The sequence below is a fragment of the Balaenoptera borealis genome (genome assembly GCF_965194805.1).
Source record: "Balaenoptera borealis genome assembly, chromosome: 5".
Lineage (NCBI taxonomy): Eukaryota > Metazoa > Chordata > Mammalia > Artiodactyla > Balaenopteridae > Balaenoptera > Balaenoptera borealis.
The window spans coordinates 123,230,981-123,256,114 of record NC_138862.1 but is presented as its reverse complement, the minus strand read 5'-3'; the positions used below and the strand labels follow the sequence as shown (position 1 = coordinate 123,256,114).

The 25,134-nt window shown below is 41.9% G+C and overlaps 1 protein-coding gene across 1 annotated transcript in view; it reads right to left on the bottom strand.

The window, feature by feature from the left end:
• Positions 1-25,134, bottom strand: part of PCOLCE2 (procollagen C-endopeptidase enhancer 2) — a 74,092-nt gene that overhangs the window by 28,993 nt on the left and 19,965 nt on the right. The window lies entirely within an intron of this gene.

The window sequence follows — 25,134 nt, the reverse complement described above, 5'->3', positions numbered from 1 at the left end:
CAACACTGATTGCTTCATCTTAGTTAACTATCTCAGACTCAAAGATCAACAGATGCTTTCATATAAATATGGCTTCCCCATGCTGGTAAATGCCATGAATTTTTTTTTTCCTATAATAAGAAGTGTTTCAGTGTTATTTGCCTTTTTTGTCAAACACATACACACCCAATGTAGAAGCTGTAACAAAGTAGTCACAAGAAGAGGGATATTTTGGCTTTGACATGGTTGCATTCTAATTGCTCGAAGCTTATCTTAAGTGTGAATATCAGAAGCTCTAAAGCCACAGTCTAAGAAGCTGATAGCAAAAAATGCAATTAAATTTTTAAGCATGCTCACGGAGATAGCTGTTGTAGAATGCCTTGGTTTTATGTTCTGCTTTGTTGCATACAATCTCTATTTATCCCATGATCAGAAAATGATCAAAATGTGATGCCACGTTTGTAACCCTGAGTATAAGCAAGCTTTCTATGAAATCACTGAAACATTCCCAGCCAGGAAACATTTTGAACTGAATTAGTTAGGACTGTCCTTGTATGAATAATGACTATTTTTATAAATGTATCGATAAACTCTATGGAGGGCAATTCAAAGCTATGAGACTCATCCACCCACAGAGTGAGTGTAGATGAAAAAGGGAAGAGGTCTCAGGATGGAGCCCTGGAGCATTCCAATGTCACTGGGTCTCCAAGATGAGGTCAAACCACCACAGATGCTGAGTCAGTTAAGTAGGAGGCAACCAGAAGGATGTGGTGCTCAGAACCCTGGTGAGGAGAGTGGGTCAAGGAGGAAATACTGACTGGCTGAGTCAAGTGATGCTGATTAGTCAGGAAGATGAGGACTGAGAAATGACCACTGGGGTTAGCAACCAGAGGTCACCGGTGACTCTGACACAGCTGTTTTGGTGCAGCAGTAGGGACAAAGCCTGCTAAGAGAAGGATCGAGAGAAAATGGAGTGAGAGGAATTAGTGATAATGAATGTAGACAAGCTTTTCAAGGAATTTAGCTGGAAAGATGAACAGAGTAATAGGAGGGTATCTGTAGCTGGAAGGGGATATGAGGACCAGACAGGATTCTTAAATGGGCTGTATTAAGGCATGTTTGCAGGCCAGTGGGAATAATTCTGTAGAGAGGGCAAAACTGAAGTAAAAGAGAGGGAGGATTGCTGGAGAAATGTCGTTGAGCAGGCCAGGGGAGATTTGATCTGAGACAGCGATGGAGGGGGCAGCCTGAGATAGCAGCACGGATGGTCGGCCCAGTGAGAGGAAGGAAGGCAGATGCAGGTAGGTTAGTACACAAGGTTGTGATGGCATGTGAAACTTTTCTTCTGATTGCTTTGCTTTTCTCAGTGAAATAGGAAACAAGGTCATCAGCAGCAAGAGTGGATGTGAGAGGAGCTACTGGGAGTTTGAGAAAAGAAGAGTAGGTGTGTAAATGGATGAGGGAAATGTAGTAGGGCTGCCGTGAGTGCTGAGGGTCCACTTGAAGCAAATGAATTAAAAGTGAGGCCTTTCTACTGTATGACCCAGCAATTCCACTCCTGGGTATATATCCGAAAAAACTAAACACTAATTCAAAGATACATGCACCCCAATGTTCTTAACAGCATTATTTACAATTGCCAAGATATGGAAGCAACCTAAGTGTCCATCAACAGATGAATGGATAAAGAAGATGTGGTATATATAAATACAGTGGAATACTACTCAGCCATGAAAAAGAATGAAATGTTGCCATTTGCAACAACACGGATGGACTTGGAGGGTATTAGGCAAAGTGAAGTAAGTCAGACAGAGAAAGACAAATACTGTATGATATCACTTACATGCGGAATCTAAAAAATACAACAAAGTAGTGAATAAAATGAAACAGGCTCACAGATATAGAGAGTACACCACAGTGGAGAGAGGGCAGGGAGGAAGGGCAAGATAGGGGTAGGGGAGTAAGAGGTACAAACTATTATGTGCAAAATAAACAAGCCACAAGGATAGAGTGTACAACACAGGGAATATAGCTAATAATTTATAATAACTATAAATGGAGTGTAACCTTTAAAAATTGTGAATCACTATGTTGTACTCCTGTAACATATAATCTTGTACATCAACTATACTTCATTAGAAAGGAAAAAAAAGTGAGTCCTCTCTTCATGGTTGCGTTCTTTTTCTCCCCAGCCACGTTCAGCTCCCTGCGTGGAGGTGCAGAGCGGCTGGAGCTGGATTTAAGCAGTGCTGGGTGGGGCGGTTGGGAGGTGGAGGGGTGTTTGCCAAGTGAGGACTATGGTGGGGGAGAGGACGTAGGCAGGAGAATGACCATAATGGTGGACCATGGAATCCAAGTTGGGTTATAAGCATAGAAATCAGGACTCAGTAGGGTGAGGGCAGTAACAACCTAGATCATGGTAGAGGCAAGGACAACGAGAATGGAAGTGGGTGGCTGAGGAGCGATGGAGGACAGGAGGCTAAAGACCCAAAGGGATCATCCACGTAGATACTGAAATTCCTGCGAATGATGACAAGGAAGGTGCTGAAGACAGTGACCATGAGCCAGGGGCTAAAGTTTACAAGAAAGGAGGGAGACTGTCCTGGAGTCTTTGGATGACTGCAACAAGGAGGGACATGGGCATCACAGTCTTGTTTCATTGGTAATTTCTCAGTTCTCTGACACAGAAAATTGGGTGACTGTGGTCAGGCTGTTGAAATGGAATCCAAGCCTTGGATACTCATTCCCAATGGGATAAATCTTTCCTTCTCCAACATTCTTTATTTGGTCTCGATGCAATGAAAAGTGGAAATTTCTCTGAGAATGAGACACAAATATATCAGCAGCAGAAAATGGGTTACATCGTATAACTTTGAACACAAAACCCAACAACCCTGACAAAAACTCTTTGGAAGGAAGGTTTCAGGGGGAGATCTGTACCCATTGTGGGTCTATTGGAACCACAGACGAATGCCATCTCACACTGAAGGCCAAAGAGAAATTCTACTGCAAGTGAGATGCACACTGCATCAAACCCTTTTGCTGTAACACAACAGCTGTTCTTCATATTTATATAAGGAACCAAGATTGTCTGATGCTCTGTGAGGTGAACTTTGCTAAGAGTTCCTGGATTCTCATTCTAAAGGACTTTGGAAAGCATATTCTCTGAAGATGACCTTCCACTTGAAGAATCTACGGTCTGTACCCTTGATTTTTCTTTGTTAGGGATATAAAAAAATATAGAAAGAAACAGAGAGTAATATAACACACACCTGGGTACCAACCAGCCAGAATTGATTATTGTTAACATTCTGTCAACACATTTTTTAAAGTCTCCTTTAAAACGTAAATACATAATTTCAGATAAAGTGAGTTTTCCTTTGTCCTCATTCATAGCCTCATTCTCCCTCCTTTCTCAGAAGCAACCACTGTCACAAATTTAGTGAGTTTTCTTCTGTGCCATGCAAAATACTTTCATATACATGTATATGTATCCATGCAAAATACATAGTTATGTTTTTGTGTCCGTTTTCCCTGAAAGAGGGAGCTCTAGAAGGTAAGGATACCCCCTGCCTTGTTCACTGTTGCATCCCCATCTTCTGGATAGCACGTGGCCCCAAGTAGAGGTGCACCATAAAGATTTATTAAATGAATGAATCCATTAAAAGCTAGATGGACACCGGCTTCTTTGCACAAATCCTGGACGAGGCACCTTCTGGGTGGCTCTGCCTCTTGGGTTTTAATCTCATATCCCACCAAGCAGCAAAACTCCAGAAGGCCCCTCTCCTTTCTACGTCTTTCTTTACCAAAAAAAGAAGACACATATCTTTGGGGAAACTTTATATCTCAAATCTCCCGTAAATGCTAACACTTAATGCAGAAACTCAAGTAAGATACTTTTTTGGGGTAGCAAATTAGACAAGGCTACCGAGTTGTTGAGATTCTATTGACCAAGGGATTCATTATCTGCCTGTAGAAAAATAATTCTGGGCTTGTGATTTTCCCTACCAGTAGCCGAGTCCTGTGTGGGCCAAAGCCCAGCACTGCAGCAGTGACCTCAGCTCACCCCACGGCCCCTGGGGTGTCCTTATGGTCAGAGGCAAGTACGCCAAGTTGCTGGATGCCAACGCCAGGCTTGCTGCCAGAGAATGAATGGGGAATTGCATTCTGAGCTGGTCATTTGCATTTTCAGGATACTATGAGCAAATGCAAATAGAAGCCAGCTTCTTTGGTGTGGAGGAATAGATTTCGGTAGAAGTGGGAACGCTCCTTTGTGTCTGTATCTTTTCTTCCCCCAACGCATCATTTACTAATTTGAGCAAAAAGATCTGTTGCTGCAGCCTGTCTGATTTTTTTAAAAAGCCCTCGTTTTAATCTTCTTAGATTTTCTTCTTCCACAAACAGACCTTTCGGAAAGCATGTTCTAAAATGCAGGCCACATTTTTATTTACAGCAAGTTCAAGAGGCACGGCAGCTCTGTGTCAACTCACTTACATCTCCAAATGTAATCCAGAGAAATGTATGTACAAATTACGCACAAATATTTGGCTAGGCTTCAAGAGGGGGATCAATCAGAAACTTCAAGATCTTATTCATGTGTCTCTTCTATTTATTTATTTATTTATTTATTGGCAGTGTCATGTTGCTTGGATCTTCGTTCCCCGACTAGGGATTGAACCTGTGGCCCCTGCAATGGAAGTGAGGCATCCTAACCACTGGACCACCAGGGAATTCCCATCGTCTGTGTCTATTTAAATTTATTTATTTATTTATTTATGGCCGTGTTGGGACTTCGTTTCTGTGCGAGGGTTTTCTCTAGTTGTGGCAAGCGGGGGCCACTCTTTATCACGGTGCGCGGGCCTCTCACTATCACGACCTCTCTTGTTTCGGAGCACAGGCTCCAGAAGCGCAAGCTCAGTAATTGTGGCTCACGGGCTTAGCTGCTCCGCGGCATGTGGGATCCTCCCAGACCAGGACTCGAACCCATGTCCCCTGCATTGGCAGGCAGATTCTCAACCACTGCACCATCAGGGAAGCCCCGTCTGTGTCTATTTAAATACTCCTCTTTTTAAAGATGGAATCTTATACACATTTGGAAAATAAAACATACATTTTGATTCATGGAAATAACATGTGATGTTTTGAAAAAAAAAAATTTTTTTTTTGGTTAGGGTTTTTACCAAAAAAAACCCCTTTACACCCTTACGTCTGGAAGGAGGGTGGAAACCCCCAACTACCTCAAGCCCAGCCCACGAGAACCAGTGCAGATGAGGTTACACTCCTCTGCTGAAAACTGTCCAAAGCTTTCCCAGCGTGGCAGGAATAAAATCCTCACTGTACCTATAATTACACACTTAAGTAGTGTATAAAAGGTGCCGGTATTTTTCTAAGCCCTTTACACATATTATTCCACTTAATTACAGCAACCTTATGAAGTTGATATTAGCCCAGTTTTACAATTTACAGGTAAGGAAACTGAAGCAATGAGAGGTTTAAGGTCCTGTATGATATGGCCCCTGACTATCTCTCCGACCTCATCTTTCCTTGTCATGCAACAATCTGGCTGTTCAAGGAACCCTCCAAGCTGGTTCTCCACCTCAGGGCCTTTGCACAGTCTGGCCCCTCTGCTCGGTGCACTCTCCTCCCTGATAGTCCCAAGTCTGCCTCTACCTACCTCATTATTTAACTCTCAGCTCAAGTGTCACCTTTCCAGAGGGGTCTCTCCCGAGCCCTTCAGTTGCTTTAGATCATGTTGACCATATAACCATGTTATTTCTTTACAGATCATTTACCATCTGTCTCTTCACCAGAATGTACCATCCAGAGATCAGAGGTTGCCCACAGCTACTTCAAGACTTAGTTATTACAGGAGTTCAAAAAGTAGTTATTGAATAAATGACTGGAATCCTTATAATCTTAATTTTAAAAAAGCAGTGCAGACCACAACTCCTATTACTAGCACATAAGTTTATGTAACAATGTAAACTAATGAACAGGTACGAGGCAAGCCGTAGTGGCACCCTTCTGAAAAGGAAGAAACAGCTCAGAGTGGTTATGATGACTTACAGCCACCCAGCAAGTCAGCGGCAGAGCCCAGGTGTCCTGACTTCTACCCGACTGTGTTTCCCATGGCCTGACCGTGGCAGAAGCTGAGGAGATGCTCGCTGATCTCGGTTCCTTTCCCCAGGCACACAGGAAGGTGACATGCTCCAGCCTGCACTGCAGTTAGGTTGGGGCCAGGTGCCTGGGTCTTGGTCAGTGGGATGCAGGTGAAGTGAGGTATCCACGTCCAGGCCGAGCCATAAAAGTCCTCTGCACAATCCTTTCGGAGTTCTCTTTTTGCTCTAAGGAGGGGACTCAACGGAGGAAACAGGAAGGTTCTAGGAGATGGGAGAGCCACACAGGAGCTAATGCTCAAAGGAGAGCTGCCCGGGACAGCCATCCAACTGCACTGGACTGTGGCATGAGCAAGAAATGACCATTCGTTCAGACTCACAAACATAGAGAACAGACTTGTGGTTGCCAAGGGGGAGGTGGGGTGGGGGAACGATGGATTGAGAGTTTGGGGTTAGCAGACGCAAACTAGTATATACAGGATGGATAAACAACAAGGTTCTCCTGTATAGCACAGGGAACTATATTCAATAGCCTGTGATAAACCATAATGGAAAAGAATATGAAAGAGAATGTATATATATGTATAACGGCATCACTTTGCTGTACAGCAGAAATTAACACAACATTGTAAATCAACTATACCTGAATAAAATAAAGAAAAAAAAAGAGAAAGAAATAACCATTTGGGGCTTCCCTGGTGGTGCAGTGGTTAAGAATCCGCCAGCAAATGCAGGGGACACGGGTTCGAGCCCTGGTCCGGGAAGATCCCACATGCCGCAGAGCAACTAAGCCTGTGTGCCGTAACTACTGAGCCTGGGCTCTAGAGCTCAAGAACTACAACTACTGAGCCCACGTGTCACAACTACCGAAGCCCACGCACCTAGAGCCTGCGCACCGCAACGAAGAGTAGCCCCCGCTCACCGCAACTAGAGGAAGCCCTTGTGCAGCAACGAAGACCCAACGCAGCCAAAAATAAATAAATAAAATGAATAAATGTATAAAAGAAATAACCGTTTGTTGTGTCAGGCCATTGAGATTTGGGGGGTTGTTTGGTACAGCTTTACTCTTTGGGTTAATTATCCTGATTGACACATGGATAGTGACACGTGCCAGTTGTCCTGACCCAGCAGCTCGGCGACAGGCAACTGTGGAGATATCTTTGTTGTTTTTTGGTGCCTGTAAGTTCCATATGAATCAACATTGTAATATGGCCACCAAAAAGCGGACACGGTCTCAGGCTGTGTGAATAGCAGGGGAGGTGACAGACGATTTGAAGCAGTCAGAAAAGAGTGAATTCAGAGGCATCACCGAGGTACGTACTGTAAATTCAGTGGCTCCTGCAAAGTCTAACTGGCTCCTCTGGCACCACCGTCGTGACCCCTGACGCCTTTATCTGTGGCTGGGCAGCGAAGGTGAGAAGACAGTCAGCAGCCATGGGTACTGCTCGAGATGGGAAAAGAAATGAGTCTTCTGATGGAAGACCTGGCTGTGAAATGAACAAGAAGCTGGTCATGCATACTAAGCCTGAGGGTGAAGATGGAAAAACCAGAGTGGACAAGGTGGCTCCGGCAGGGCCACTCAAGTCTGCCACGGGAAAATGCAGATGGGAAAAATGTGAAGGCACAACAAAGCAGCACCCAGGGCAACAGGAACTCTGAGGGGAGTCCAGCCAGGATGGGGAGACAGGCAATTGGGCAAAAAGCTACTCATTTAGGTTTTGCCTGGGGGAGGAGAAAAAGTCAGGTTTAAATGTAGACTATTCTGTATAGCCGATTCACTTTGTTACAAAGCAGAAACTAACACACCATTGTAAAGCAATTATACTCCAATAAAGATGTTAAAATATATATATATAAATAACATATATAGAAATTTTTAAAGATGTAGAGTATTCCTTTTTTTTAAAACTCTGAATGAAGTAATTTTATTTATTTTTACTTTTTTATTGAAGTATAACTGATTTACAATGTTGTGTTAGTTTCAGGTGTACAGCAAAGTGATTCTGTTATACATATATATATATATTCTTTTTCAGATTCTTTTCCACTATAAGTTATTACAAAATATTGACTACAGTTCCCTGTGCTATACAGTAGGTTCTTGTTGTTTACCTATTTTATATATAGTAGTGTGTGTATGTTATCCCAAACTCCTAATTTATCCCTCTCCCCCTTCCCCTTTGGTAACCATTAGTTTGTTTTCTGTGTCTGTGGATCTATTTCTGTTTTGTTTATCAGTTCATTTGTATCTTTTTTTTAAGATTCCACATATAAGTGATATCATATGGTATTTGCCTTTCTCTGTCTGACTTACTTCACTTAGGATAATCTCTAGGTCCATCCATGTTGCTGCAAATGGCTATATATCATCCTTTTTTATGGCTGAGTAATATGCCATTGTATATATGTACCACATCTTCTTTATCCATTCCTCTGTGGATGGACACTTAGGTTGCTTCCATGGCTTGGCTATTGTCAATAGTGCTGCAATGAACATTGGGGTGCGTGCATCTTTTCAAATTATGGTTTTCTCCAGATATATGCCCAGGAGTGGGATTGCAGGATCATATGGTAGCTCTATTTTTAGTTTTTTTAAGGAACCTCCATACTGCTCACATCTTTTCACAGATGTGCCTCTTCTGCTTTTCCTGTGGCTCGTGGTATCACTAGGACCCTACCGTGGATGTAAGTGGTGACACATCTTCTGGGCAAGTTATGCATTTGTCATCACTTTTCCTGAGAACTGGAAATTCACTACTTAATTTTTCACTACACGTGAGCTGTCTTTTTAGCTATTTGTTCTTGAAAGGGTTTACTGCAAAATAAAAAAGCATTACCCAACAATAAAATAAAAAAGCACTACCATACAATAAAATATTGATTTATAAAATAAAGAGCTGTAGATTTATACCAAGCCATAAATAACAAAACCACTGTAGCAAGAGCACTCAGACTGTCTTACAGCAGGACAGCTCAGCCTCCTTTCCCCAGCATATATTTCACGTACAATGAACCTATGCTTCCCATGTTGTCCATTGAACCAGCCAACTGGTAGCCTGGTGGCTTTGTGTGTCTCACTGGTCACAGCACCTGCCACAGTACTGGTGCCACCTGGCTTCTGGGACCAGAAGCATCAAACACTCATCCCTCTACCACCCAAGACTGGAAGGAGTGGCTGAACCTAGTGGCTAAAGCCCGAGCTGTTTCACGTGATTAGTGGGTGTCCTGAATGCTGTCCTTGAAAGGTCTTAGCTGTGTTGGGAAAAAAGAGACAAGTTTGCACTGGTTGTCTTTCACATTCAACCATGTGCTAAAGAGAGAACTCTGCCTACTGCATAAGTGTACGATGCCCTTCTAGACAAGACCACGGCAGAAGATGGAAGCACAAAGGGAAGCTCTACAAACCCAGCTTGCATTATTTTAAAGCAACTCTCAGGAGTAATATTTCTTTTAAAACAATAAAATATCCATGACAAATGGTAAATTACGAGATGCCCTAAATGACAGGTACACATTGGAACTGTCCAGGACAAATGAGGATGCCTGGCTATCCTGGCCTGAGGGCATCTGGGTCCCTCCTCTAAAATTTGAAGCTGCCCCAGTAAAAACCATAGGTTGACTAAATGAAGAGCTGCTGAATGGATAAAAGGATGAGAGAATGGCTTCCTGTTACCTGCAGAATGAAGTCCAAACTCCTTACACTAATGCTGTGTGAGGCCCACCCCTCTGACATTCTGGTCTCATCTTTACCCAGTCCTTTGTATCTTGGGCTTGAATCTCCCCATCCCCAAAAACAGCCAGCCCCTTTCCATTCCCATCTCTATGAGATCACGTGCGTATCCCCTGCCTGGAATCTTCTCTCCCCATCTCAGTCTATCGACTGCCACCCCGATTTCAAAGTCTGGGCCAAATGCACCTTCTCTAGGAACCCACCAGCCTCCCACTGCTTGACCAGTGTCCACACTCAGGGGGATGTTATCTTCCCTCTTTCCACTCCCAGAGCCCACTGTTCTACTGTTCTCGCCTCTCTTTTGGTAGATCCCTCAGCATCTACGGGGCCCACAGGGGCCCACAGGGTCTGGGGTGTGTGCTCTGTCTCCAGGCAGACTGTGAACCTTTCAGGGGCAGGACTGCTCTATCCTGATTCATCTGAGTCTGAACCCACAGGCAGCTGGAGTCCAGGCATCAAAAAAAATGCAGGGAAGGTGAGGACGGAGATGGGGAAGAGTTTTCTATCTTCATTTTAGTCTCAGATCTGCAAACAGTTTGGCGACTTTCTATGCCATTTGATTATTTGTTCTGCAAATCAGCAAGTATTCGTTAAATAATAGCAGCCGGCACAGCGACACATATCCAGGTGGAGAAAACATAAACTCCGAGGGTCCCTGTGACACAGAACCTGGCAGTGCCTCCCTGGATCAGGTTAGGGCTCCATTAGGACATGTGAGAGAGAAAGACTGTAAAAACAACACCCATCCCAAGCAGTCTGGTTTGCTCTAATCTCTCAATCTGCATATGATGGATTATAACTTTTTTAAAGAAAAGATAGTCATTGCTTTTTTCTTAGCTGTGTTTCATGATAAAAAGACTGCAGATAAGTCATAGAATTAAATCTAGCCAATTTCTTCACACCTTCAAAAAATAGAACAAAGCACTTAAGTCATTTTAGGATATATTTTCAATTCTCCAGAAGCTGTCAGCATGAGTTAATCCAGAATGGGATAAACATGACTGGTGGAGATTCATGGAGAAAAAGCATCCCTAACCTAAGCTACTGGTCTGTGTCGTCTGACAGCTAGGCTTAAGGGTAACAGACATAAAAGCCAGGGTTGTTTTTTGCTAGCCAGGGGCCTTTGGGTCATACAGAACCCGTGTTTTCTCCTTAATGACACGTGGGTGTAATTTTTTTGAAAGCTTTTATAGGATAGCGCTGATTTCTATGCAATGACCTAAGAAAAAAATTTGAAATGATATTTTCAAGAAAATCCTTTGGTAATCTGTGATATCATCTGAAAAATCTATAATGGCCCAGGAACACAAAATTCTATATTTTACTAGGAATGAAAGAGAAAGCCTTTCCCTTCTGGGATAAGAGAATTCACAGGAAGGTAATAAACACATTTCAAGCAGAACAGATGCAAATGTGAGCATCTAATGTTCTCTTGAAGGAGTAAGAAACAGCGTTCATGTGGCCACATTAGGTTGTTATAAGAAAGAACTCAAATTGTTTTTAAACCTAATTCTTTTACCCAAAAAAATCATGTCCATAGTTTATAACTTAAAATAGCACTACAAGGCTTTAATGGAAAATAACAGCCCTGCCTCTCTTCCCATCCCTGATTCCTCAGGGATAACCAATTTAACTCTTTTGACTGTTTTATCTGGCATTTACCTACTTGCTTCTTAATAAAATGCTTGTGCTTCTATTTCTTTTTTTTTTTAATTTATTTATCTATGGCTGTGTTGGGTCTTCGTTTCTGTGCAAGGGCTTTCTCTAGTTGCAGTGAGCGGGGCCCACTCTTCATCGTGGTGCACAGGCCCCTCACTATCGCGGCCCCTCTTGTTGCGGAGCACAGGCTCCAGACGCACAGGCTCAGCAACTGTGGCTCACGGGCTTAGTCGCTCCGCGGCATGTGGGATCTTCCCAGACCAGGGCTCGAACCCGCGTCCCCTGCATTGGCAGGCAGACTCTCAACCACTGCGCCACCAGGGAAGCCCCTGTGCTTCTATTTCTTGATTTATCCTTTTAAATCTTTATCTCTTTACCTACTACTATTTCCCCTCTTCCCCCATGAAAATTCTGGTTAAATCAATATTTAGGATTTCCAGTACTACGACCACATAATTATTATTCACTGCTGAACTAAGCTGTTACATTTCTTGCACAATTTTTTGTTTTTCTTAGGGCTAATTTATTGCCTTGTTCTTTAAGCTTCCTTTGTTTTCCACGTGCCTGTCACTAAAACCCCTCTCAGTAATGGTCAGCCACGGGTGTTTTATCAGTTCCATTTTCCTCTTTGAAATATCGATTCTGGAGCCTTCCACCCTCCTGCCCTCTATCTCTCTGGTCTGGTCTGGTTACTCTCAAGTCCTGCTGCACAGCTGTTAGGCTGGGATTTTGCTTAGCCATTAACTCAGGAAATCCCCGTGGGGCTCCTATGTCTTCTTTCTTGCTTGCTTTATTCCTTCATTTTTTCTGGAGCTCATCCTCTTGCAGTTTTCTTACAAAGGGTATACAGAGATAAAGAGTTTCAGATCTTCCATTTCTAAAAATGCCTTGGGTATTCCCTGGCGGTCCAATGGTTAGGGTTCAGCGCTCTCACTGCCGAGGGCCTGGGTTCGATCCCTGGTCAAGGAACTAAAATTCCACAAGCCGCATGGTGTGGCCAAAAAAAAAAAAAACAAACCCAAAAACAAACAAATAAAGAAACAAAAAAAATAATGCCTTAATTCTGTGCTCACATTTGTCTGACAGTTTGGCAGGGTATAGAATTGTAGCTTAAAAATAATTTTCATTAGAATTTTAAAGGCATTGTTCCACTGACTTCTAGCTTCCAATAAACTTCCTTTCCCTTTCTACGTGATTTCCGCCCCCTCCAGAAGCTTGCAGGATTTTCTCGTCTAAGTTTAACAAAGATGTGCCTTGGTGTTTATCTTTTTCATTCATTGTGCTGAGTATTATTTCTTTGATAATTCCCTCCCCTTCGTATTCTCTGTTCTTTTTTTCTAGAACTCTCCCTAGTCAGATGGGGCTTCCTGGATCCTCTAATTTTCTAACCTTTTCTCTCTAATATTCTGCTTTCTGAGTGTCTTCTTCAAGTTTATCTTCCAGCCCTTCTATCAATTTAAAAATTAATTGAAATTAATTTTTCATTTCTACCAAATTATTAATTTCCAAGAGTGTTTAACTTATTTTTTCTTTTTTTTTTTAAGCATCCTGCTTTTATTTCACATGAACAATATCCTTTTTGATCTCTCTGAGGAGAGCAATATTCATTTCGAAATTTTCTTCTGCCCTCTGCATTGTCTCTGTTTCCTTGGAGTTTTTTGGTTTCTGTCTGTTTGGGCTCCACTCTTTCAGGTAAGAGGCTTTCCTCAAATGTCTAGGAATCCTCGACTGAGGCGAGGCAGATGGGAAGCTCTGTGGCAAGGCTAGTCACCACAGCGTGACCGGGGACAGACTGGCTTTTTCCCGGGGTCTCCCAAAAGTCAGTGTCTGGAGGTCCTTCCCTTGGGGCTGTTCATTTTCGCTGAGATCCTTCAATGTCTTGTCCGAGGGGTAAAGACTTTGCTGCAGCTTTCATGGGAGAAGCAGAAGGAAAGGGGATTGGGAGGACCTCCCCAACAGCCTGGCCCCTTCTGCTGGACCTGCAGTTCCCAAGTCCGGAACCTCTCTGGTTCCCAGAGAAGAAGCCTTGCCATGACGGAGGGCGACAGGGAAGGGAGGCAGCCCCCCTGCTGCTGGGAGTGGGGGAGGGAACCTGAGAGGTTTACTGCTCTTAAAAGGCCTTCAAACATAACTCCAGGGCTTCCCTGGTGGCGCAGTGGTTGGGAGTCTGCCTGCCAATGCAGGGGACACGGGTTCGGGCCCTGGTCTGGGAAGACCCCACATGTCGCGGAGCAACTGGGCCCATGAGCCACAACTACTGAGCCTGCGCGTCTGGAGCCTGTGCTCCGCAACAGAAGAGGCCGCGATAATGAGAGGCCCGCGCACTGAGATGAAGAGTGGCCCCCACTTGCCACAACTAGAGGAAGCCCTCGCACAGAAACGAAGATCCAACACAGCCAAAAATAAAAATAAATAAATAAAAATTAAAAAAAAACATAACTCCAATTTATAACCTCCCCTGCTCTGCTGCCTTCCAGGAAACCTGGTGCCTCCAATTCCGTGGCAGGGATTCCGTGGCACAAGTCAGCTTGCTCCTCGGTGGCAGCGCCCCCTCCCCTCTGAAAGACACAATTTCATTCTCTCTCCTTTGCTAATTCAGTTACCATTGACCATCTGCTTTCTTATCCTCCAAACTTTTGTTGGTATCTCTCATGTACTGTTAGTACCATTCCAGTTCCCTTTGTCTTTGTGGGTTTAAATTTTTAAATTTCCTTACTGTAATTTTGGTGGGATCTTGAGAGGGGGCAGATATAAACACGTGTGTTTAATCTACCATGCTTAACCAGAGGTCACTAAGGTGATTTTTATTAAGAAGTAATAAGAATGATATGACACTACAGTCTTAGGTTACTTGTAAGAGTATGTTAGGTATAACATTATAAAATTATGTACAAGAGTACATTTAAAAAAGAAAAGCCAGATTCTATTAAGCACTTATCAAATACCAAGAATTATGCTAGATGCTACGGAGTAGTGGTCCCCAATCTTTTTGGCACCAGGGACTGGTTTCGTGGAAGACAATTATTCCACGGACGGGGTGCGGGGGGATGGTTCAGGTGGTAATGCGAGCGATGGGGAGCGGCAGATGTAGCTTCACTCGCCTTCCCGCCGCTCACCTCCTGCTGTGTGGCCAGTTCCTAACAGGCCGCGGACCGGTACCTGTCTGTGGCCCAGGGGTTGGGGACCCCTGCTATGGAGGACTCAAAAGAACTAAAAGACAGCTACGTTACCATTTTTAATGGCTTTATTTTAATGTATGCCTGTACCATAATTTACAGAAACAATCACATATTCTTCTGCTTTTATATGTTTCTAATAATTTCTAATAAAATAAGTATGTTTCTAATTTTTCATTACTATAAATAATGCTATTATAATCACAATAATGTAGGGCTTCTTGTGTTTAAGGGAATATTTCTGTAGGATGAATTCCTAGAAATGGATTTGCTAAGTCAAGGAGTATGGGCATTTTAGATGATTACAGAATAGACCCAGGAAAAGCTGAATTAATTCACAGTCCCATGTTTCACATCCTCAACTACACAGATGCTGTCAAGACATGTCAATCTGGTAGGCAAAAAAATGACATTTTGTTGTTGTTTTAATTTCACAGCGAGCATCTGCAGCGGAACGCTGGCTTCACTTGAGGTGGTGGGGACGAGAGGGAGGATGGCAGGGAGGAGAAGCTTCACTGAAGATGACCTCGAGGCTTCAATCCCCGCAGGCACCATCCACATCAGAAGGACAGTGAGAAGGAGAGAAAGGTTTTGTGCTGTTTTGTTTTAGAGGAAAGCAGGGTGGAGGGACAGAGGGTGTAATAAGTTTGCTTTTGGCAAGTTTAAGATATTAGAGGTAGGGCTTCCCTGGTGGCGCAGTGGTTGGGAGTCTGCCTGCCAATGCAGGGGACACGGGTTCGGGCCCTGGTCTGGGAGGATCCCACATGCCACGGAGCGGCTAGGCCTGTGAGCCACAACTGCTGAGCCTGCGCGTCTGGAGCCTGTGCTCCGCAACAAGAGAGGCCGCGATAGTGAGAGGCCCGCGCACCGCGATGAAGAGTGGCCCCCGCTCGCCACAACTGGAGAAAGCCCTCGCACAGAAATGAAGACCCAACACAGCCAAAAATAAATAAATAAATAAATAAATTTATAAAAAAAAGATATTAGAGGTACATGTTTCAGTATCAAAAGGCAGCTGGAACGATGGCTGGAGGGAGGGGAACGAGTTTAAAAGGTGTAGTTCTAGACATAGAGAAGAAATGTATGGATACCAGGGGGGAAAGGGGGTGGGATGAACTGGGAGATTGAGATTGACCTATACACACTATGGATACTATGCATAAAATAGATAACTAATGAGAAACTACTGTATAGCACAGGGATCTCTACTCAGTGCTCTGTGGTGACCCAAATGGGAAGGAAATCCAAAAAAGAGGGGTTATATGTATAGGTACAGCTGATTCACTTTGCTGTACAGTAGAAACTGACATAGCAGTGTAAGGCAACTATACTCCAATTTAAGGAAAAAAAAAGGAGTAGTTCTGTCAGGAAAGAGGATGTGGAAAACTTTTACAAGAGAAAACACAATCTGAGGCCAGAGATGACTCTTACTGTAGCCAGATGTCTCCCAAATGCGGAGCCATAAGGAGAGGGTAAGAGAGAAAGAGGGTGTGTGTGGGGCTCAGAGATGCCAGAAGCCACAACCCAAAGGGCACATCCTGGGGATGGCGGTGAGCAGCGTAAACAAAGGCGGCACCTCCATTATTTCCACAACTGTCTTCCCAAGACCAACAACCTAGCTAACTCTGCTTATAAATTCTCCTCCCCTCAGATCCCCACCCCGCAAGGAGACTTTTCAAAAAACGTAAATGAAATTAAAAACAAAAGAAAAATGGATAAACTAACGTGCTATTTAAGAAAAACCTCAGGATTCCCAAAGGAGAGTTTAGTCAGCAGGAGAAAAGGCACTGAACCCTCCTGCTCACATGGTGTGACATTTAAATTAAATGTTCTGTGACAACACATTTAGGAAAAATCATAAAAAGAAGACACTCGTGGATGGGAAGAACAAAATTGGAGAGAGGCTCAGAATAAACTCACTAGTTCAGACTGCTTGTAACTGGCACAGATGGCTTGAAAAGTCACGGCAGGGCAGGGGTCATTATGGTCAAACGTGGCCTGGCATGGTGTTCTCCTCCACCTCCATGCTGTCCCCTGTCTGTTCTTGTTTCTTCAACTGCAAACCTTGGGCTTATTCATAAAATGAGAAGACCCAAGTTTCACCAAGCACCCTTTCCTCAAAGCCCCTGGCTGCCCTAGAGTGTGGGCTGATGTTGAGGGGAGGTGTTATCTTGTGGGTTTTCAATTCAAGAAAATGATTCTTTTTTTTGGCCGTGCGGCATGCTGGATCTTAGTTCCCTGACCAGGGATCAAACCCGCGCCCCCTGAAGTGGAAGCGTGGAGTCCTAACCACTGGACTGCAAGGGAAGTCCAAGAAAGTGATTCTTAAAGCCAAAGTCCTATAATGCCAGACACAGTAGTTCTGCTTGTATCATTCCCCACTTGGCCACAAGTGTCAGGTAGGGTCTTGGTGTTTCCTTGATATCTCAGACCCCATTCAGGCCAAAATGTCCCAATCATAAAACACTTAAAAAAAAAACCCAAAACTTCATTGAGGTAAAACTTACAAACCATACAACTCATTCATTTTAAGTGTACATTTCAATGATTTTTAGTAAATTTTTACAGTTGGGCAGCCATCATCACAATCCAATTTTTTTATATATAAATCTTTTTTTACTTTTTAATTTAATTTGATTTTTAATTTAAAAAGTTTTTTTGGCCGTGCCACATGGCTTGCGGGATCTCAGTTCCCAGACCAGGGATTGAACCCGGGCCACGGCAGTGAAAGCGCCAAATCCTAACCACTGGACCACCAGGAAACTCCCTCACAATCCAATTTTTGAACATTTCCATCACTCCTCAAGCCCATTCAGTCATTCCTCATTCTCATGCCCAGCCTCAGACAACCACTAATCTCTATAGATTTGCTTTTTCCAGATATTCCATATCAATGGAATTATATAACATGTGGTCTTCTGCATCTGACTTCTCTCACTTAGCATAGCGTGTTTGAAGTTCATCCATGTTGTAGCATGAATTAGTACTTCATTCCTTTTTATGGGTAAGTAATATTCCACTGTATGGCATAACACATATCATTGGTTGATGGATATTTCAGATGTATTTAATTTTTGGCTATTGTTAACAATGCTTTTATGAACATATTTGTGCAAAATTTTATGTGGATGTGTGTTCTCATTTTTCTTGCACCTGAGAGTGCAATTGCTGGATCATATAGTAAATGTCTAACTTTAAAAGAATCTGTTTTCTAAAGTGGCTGCACTATTTTACATTCTTACCATCAGTGTACAAAAGTTACAATTTCTCCACATCTTCAACACTTGTTATTATTCTGTTTTTTGATGATAGTCATCCTAGTGGGGGTGAAGTGGTATCTCATTGTGGTTTGGGGCTGCATTTCCCTAATGACTAATGATGCTGAACATCTCTTCATGTGCTTATTGGCTGTTCATATATCTTCTTTGGTGAAATGTCCATTCAAATCTTTTGCCCATTGTTTGTTTTTTTTTTTAAATTGTCAACCCTAAAACGCTTTCAAATTACAAATAGAAAGAAAAGCATCAAAACTTAACTTGTAATAAAGATGAGCATCTGAGTCACACTGCAAAATCTGGCTTTGCACATCGATTTCATGGCAAGAGGGAGGGGCAAGACACCCCTAACAAGTTTGTTTGATGAAGTTATTCTCCACAAAAGAACTGTGAGTTGACAACAGTATCCTTCAAAGAATGCATTGGTTAAGAACACTGGTTTCTCACTTTAATTTCTCAATCTGCAACAATTTCTACAAAAGATGTTGGAAAAACTGGAAATCCACACAGAAAAATATGAAGCTTGACTCCCACCTCACACCATACACAAATTAATTTGAGATGGATCATAGACACGAGTGCAAAAGCTAAACCTACAAGCTTCTAGAAGAAAACATAGAAGAGTATCTTTACAACCCTGGGTAGCAAGAAAGCACTAACTACAAGAGTAAAAACAGATAAATGGACTTCAAAAATTTTAAAATTTCTGGGCATCCAAAGAAACTCATAAAATGAGTAGATAAACCACAGATGGTAAGAAAATATTAGCAATACGTATATCTAACAAATAACTTATATTCAGAATAAACAGGGAACTCCTATAACTTAATGATAAAATACAAATAATCCAATAAGAAACATGGGCACAAGACTTGAACAGGCATTTCATAAAGAAAGACCAATATGCACATGAAAAGCTTTCAACCTCATTAGTCATCAGGGAAATGCAAACAAAAATCACAATGAGACATTACTATACATCCTCTAGAATAACTAAAATTAGAAAGATTGATGATCATCTAAGGTTTATCTATGGTGTGCACCTCAGTGGTGTATTGGTGCTGCTCCAGAGCTCATCACGTTTTCACTCCAAAAGACCCTGGACTAGAGATTCAATATGGGTTCCAATGCCGTGTGGCTGACAGAGTCTTGGTGCTCCAGCCGGGTGTCAGGCCTGAGCCTCTGAGGTGGGAGAGCCGAGTTCAGGAAATTGGCCCACCAGAGACCTCCTGGCCCCATGTAATATCAAACGGCGAAAGCCCTCTCAGAGAGCTCCACCTCAACGCTAAGACCCAGTTCCACTCAATGATGAGCAAGCTACAGTTCTGGACACCCTATGTCAAACAACAAGCAAGACAGGAACACAACCCCACCCATTAGCAGAGAGGCTGCCTAAAATCATAATAAGTTCACAGACACCCCAAAACACACCACCAGATGCAGTCCTGCCCACCAGAAAGACAAGATCCAGCCTCATCCATCAGAACACAGGCACGAGTTCCCTCCACCAGGAAGCCTACACAACCCACTGAACCAACCTTACCCACTGGGGGCAGACACCAAAAACAACGGGAACGACGAACCTGCAGCCTATGAAAAAGAGACCCCAAACACAGTAAGTTAAGCAAAATGAGAAGACAGAGAAATACATAGCAGATGAAGGAGCAAGGTAAAAACCCACCAGACCAAACAAATGAAGAGGAAATAGGCAGTCTACCTGAAAAAGAATTCAGAGTAATGATAGTGAAGATGATCCAAAATCTTGGAAATAGAATGGAGAAAATACAACAAACGTTTAACAAGGACGAAGAAGAACTAAAGAGCAAACAAACAATGATGAACAACACAATAAACGAAATTAAAAATTCTCTAGAAGGAATCAATAGCACAATAACTGAGAAAGAAGAAAGCATAAGTGACCTGGAAGATAAAATAGAGGAAACAACTACCGCAGAGCAGAATAAAGAAAAAAGAATGAAAAGAATTGAGGACAGTCTTGGAGACCTCTGTGACAATAATAAAAGCACCAACATTCGAATTATAGGTGTCCCAGAAGAAGAGGAGAAAAAGAAAGGGACTGAGAAAATATTTGAAGAGATTATAGTTGAAAACTTCCCTAATATGGGAAAGGAAATAGTCAATCAAGTCCAGGAAGCACAGAGAGTCCCATACAGTATAAATCCAAGGAGAAACATGCCAAGACACATATTAATCAAACTATCAAAAATTAAATACAAAGAAAAAATATTAAAAGCAGCAAGGGAAAAGCAACAAATAACATACAAGGGAATCCCCATAAGGTTAACAACTGATCTTTCAGCAGAAACTCTGCAAGCCAGAAGGGAGTGGCAGGACATATTTAAAGTGATGAAAGAGAAAAACCTACAACCAAGATTACTCTACCCAGCAAGGATCTCATTCAGATTTGATGGAGAAATTAAAACCTTTACAGACAAGCAAAGGCTAAGAGAATTCAGCACCACCAAACCAGCTCTACAACAAATGCTAAAGGAACTTCTCTAGGCAGGAAACACAAGAGAAGGAAAAGACCTACAATAACAAACCCCAAACAATTAAGAAAATGGTAACAGGAACACACATATCGATAACTACCTTAAATGTAAATGGATTAAATGCACCTACCAAAAGACACAGACTGGCTGAATGGATACAAAAACAAGACCCATATATATGCTGTCTACAAGAGACCCACTTCAGACCTAGGGACACATACAGACTGAAAGTGAGGGGATGGAAAAAGATATTCCATGCAAATGGAAATCAAAAGAAAGCTGAAGTAGCAATTCTCATATCAGACAAAGTAGACTTTAAAATAAAGACTATTACAAGAGACAAAGAAGGACATTGCATAATGATCAAAGGATCAATCCAAGAAGAAGATATAACAATTGTAAATATTTATGCACTCAATATAGGAGCACCTCAATACTTAAGGCAAATGCTAAGAGCCATAAAAGGGGAAATCAACAGTAACAAAATCATAGTAGGGGACTTTAATGCCTCACTTTCACCAATGGACAGATCATCCAAAATGAAAATAAATAAGGAAACAGACACTTTAAATCACACATTAAACAAGATGGCCTTAATTGATATTTATAGGACATTCCATCCAAAAGCATCAGAATACACATTCTTCTCAAGTGCTCACAGAACATTCTCCAGGATAGATCATATCTTGGGTCACAAATCAAGCCTTGGTAAATTTAAGAAAATTGAAATCGTATCAATCTTTTCTGACCACAATGCTATGAGACTAGATATCAATTACAAGAGAAAATCTGTAAAAATTAAAAACACATGGAGGCTAAACAATACCCTGCTAAATAACCAAGGGATCACCGAAGAAATCAAAGAGGAAATCAAAAAATACCTAGAAACAAATGACAATGAAAACACGATGACCCAAAACCTATGGGATGCAGCAAAAGCAGTTCTAAGAGGGAAGTTTATAGCAATACAATCCTACCTCAAGAAACATCTCAAATAAACAACCTAACCTTACACCTAAAGCAATTAGAGAAAGAAGAACAAAAAAACCCCAAAGTTAGGAGAAGGAAAGAAATCATAAAGATCAGATCAGAAATAAATGAAAAAGAAATGAAGGAAATGATAGCTAAGATATCATAAGACCCCGAATAGCCAAAGCAATCTTGAGAAAGAAAAACAGAGCTGGAAGAATCAGGCTCCCTGACTTCAGAGTATACTACAAAGCTACAGTAATCAAGACAGTATGATACTGGCACAAAAACAGAAATATAGATCAATGGAACAGGATAGAAAGCCCAGAGATAAACCCACGCACATATGGTCACCTTACTTTTGATAAAGGAGGTAAGAATATACAACGTAGAAAAGACAGCCTCTTCAATAAGTGGTGCTGGGGAAAATGGACAACTACATGTAAAAGAATGAAATTAGAACACTCCTTAACACCATACACAAAAATAAACTCAAAATGGATTAAAGACCTAAATGTAAGGCCAGACACTATAAAACTCTTAGAGGAAAACACAGGCAGAACACTCTATGACATAAATCACAGCAAGATCCTTTTTGACCCAACTTCCAGAGAAATGGAAATAAAAACAAAAATAAACAAATGGGGTCTAATGAAACCGAAAAGCTTTTTCACAGCAAAGGAAACTATAAACAAGTCAAAAAGACAACCCTCAGAATGGGAGAAAATATTTGCAAACGAAGCAACTGACAGAGGATTAACCTCCAACATATACAGGCAGCTCATGCAGCTCAATATCAAAAAAACAAACAATCCAATCCAAAAATGGGCTGAAGATGTAAATAGACATTTCTCCAAAGAAGATATGCAGATTGCCAACAAACACATGAAAGGATGCTCAGCATCACTAATCATTAGAGAAATGCAAATCAAAACTACAATGAGGTATCACCTCACACCAGTCAGAATGGCCATCATCAAAAAATCTACAAACAATAAATGCTGGAGAGGGTGAGGAGAAAACGGAACCCTCTTGCACTGTTGGTGGGAATGTAAATTGATACAGACACTATGGAGAATGGTGTGGAGGTTCCTTAAAAAACTACAAATAGAACTACCATACGATCCAGCAATCCCACTACTGGGCATATACCCTGAGAAAACCATAGGTCAAAAAGAGTCATGTTTCACAATGTTCATTGCAGCTCTATTTACAATAGCCAGGACATGGAAGCAACCTAAGTGTCCCTCAATAGATGAATGGATAAAGAAGTTGTGGCACATATATACGATGGAATATTAGTCAGCCATAAAAAGAAATGAAATTGAGTTATTTGTAGTGAGGTGGATGGACCTAGAGACTGTCATACAGAGTGAAGTAAGTCAGAAAGAGAAAAACAAATACCGTATGCTAACACATATATATGGAATCTAAAGAAGAAAAATGGTTCTGATGAACCTAGGGGCAGGACAGGAATAAAGACGCAGACGTAGAGAATGGACTTGAGGACATAGGGAGGGGGAAGGATAAGCTGGGACGAAGTGACAGAGTGGCATGGACATATATACACTACCAAATGTAAAACAGATAGCTAGTGGGAAGCAGCCGCATGGCACAGGGAGATCAGCTCGGTGCTTTGTGACCACCTAGAGGGGTGGGATAGGGAGGGTGGGAGGGAGATGCAAGAGGGAGGAGATATGGGAATATATGTTTATGTATAGCTGATTCACTTTGTTATACAGCAGAAACTAACACACCATTTTAAAGCAATTATACTCCAGTAAAGATGTTTAAAAAAATAATAATAAATAAATAAAAAGAAAGATTGATGATGATATCAAATGCTAGAATGTGGAGCACACAGAACTTTCTGCCATTGCTGGTGGGAGTGTAAGAGGGTCACCACTTTGGAAACTGATCTGGCAGTTTCCTATGAAGTTAAATGTGTACCTATCCCATGACTCATAAATTCTATTCCTAGGTAGCTACACAAGAGAAAAGAAAACACATATGCATTAAAAAGCCCTACACAAAAAGTTCACAGCAGCTTTATCTATAATAGCCCAAATGTCCATCAACAGGAGAATGGATAAGCAAACTGTGGTGTACTCATACAATGGAATAATATTTAGCAATAAAAGAAACAAGCTACTGACACAACAGTATTGATAAATCTAAAAACATTATGCCGAGTAAACTCTGAAGAAGAAAAAAGAGTGCTTTCCAAATTATTCCATTTTTATTAAGTTCTAGGACAAGAAAAACTAATCTATGGTGCTTGTACTGTGGAGGGATGTTGAATTGTCTGGGAAAGAGTGAAAGCGAAGGTTCTGGGTACTGGAAATGGAGGAGGTGTCAGTTACACAGGTGGATGCATTTGTCAAATACATTGAATTATAAATATTAAATTTGTGCATTTCACTCTATGTAAAGTATACCTAAAAAAAACCCTCCAAAACTGAAATAAGCAGAAATACACAATGTCATGCAGATGGTACGAACATATATCTATCAATCTACTGAGTTTAGAACAGTGCTTGCTGCTTACTTAAGGCTCAATAAATGTTGGCTAAAATTACAAGTATTATGTATCATAACACAGCCACTAGTTAAGTGCCATCCACAACACTGTGCCAACTTGAAACCTGCTATTGAGGAATTTTGAAATTGATATGAACCTGAACAAGAAATTGCTATAAAGTCTAGTCATAGTCCATCACCGTGTGATCCAGTATAAAAATCTCACAACTTACTACAAGCCATATCTAATTTATGCTGTCCTGTTGATGAAACCCAGTCTCCCTAAAACTGAGTTACCTTGCCAAGTTTACGATTAACCTCTCTCTCCAAAACTTTACTTCCGTTCTTGTCCCGCCCCTGTTCCCCTCAGGATTGAAGAGTATCAAAGAAAAGGGGGGAGTGAAACCGAGCAGGACCCTGTGGAGCCCACAGAGGTACAAAAGCCACCACCCTCCGTGTCCCCTGTTTCTTGTGTGCAGAGAAGGGCTTTAGTCTCTTGGGCCTTCCTTTAGTTCCAAAGCAAAGACTCAACCAGTTACTAATTAGAGAAGTGGTGGAATTCAGAAACAAAGGAAAAGCAGTTAAGCAAGAAAAGTAGCGTTAGCCTAAACAATAGTTCAGTGATAAAACAGAGTCCTAGTTCCTCCTCAAGGGATAAACATAACAATGTGATGCATATCTTCCAGTTGTTCTGCAGAAACTAAGACCCACACTAAAGTGGAGAATAGTGACTACATGCTTATCACAAGCTTGTAGACCCCAGACTGGCTGGAACCAGAAGGTTGGTGGTTAAGATTCCAAAAACATCACCCTGTTACCACGCCACCAACCAATCAGAAGAAAGTCCATGATCTGCAACCTTCATCCCAAATGTTGCCTTTAAAAACCCTTCCCTGAAAGCCATCAGGGAGTTTGGGTCTTTTGAACATGAGCTGCCCATTCTCCTTGCTTGGTGCCCTGCAAATAAACACTGTACTTTCCTTCACCACAAACCAGTGTCAGCAGATTGGCTTTGCTGCACAGTGGGCAGGCAAGCAGACTCAAGTTCAGTTCAGTAGCATTAATATCAACTGTATTCTTAATCTGAAGTAACAGCCATTTCATAAATGAGTAAAAGCAGAAAATATTAGTGGTTAATTTGACAGTTTCCCAATGGAGCTAAAGCTGAATTGTTGCAGAGGGTTGTGACTTATGGTT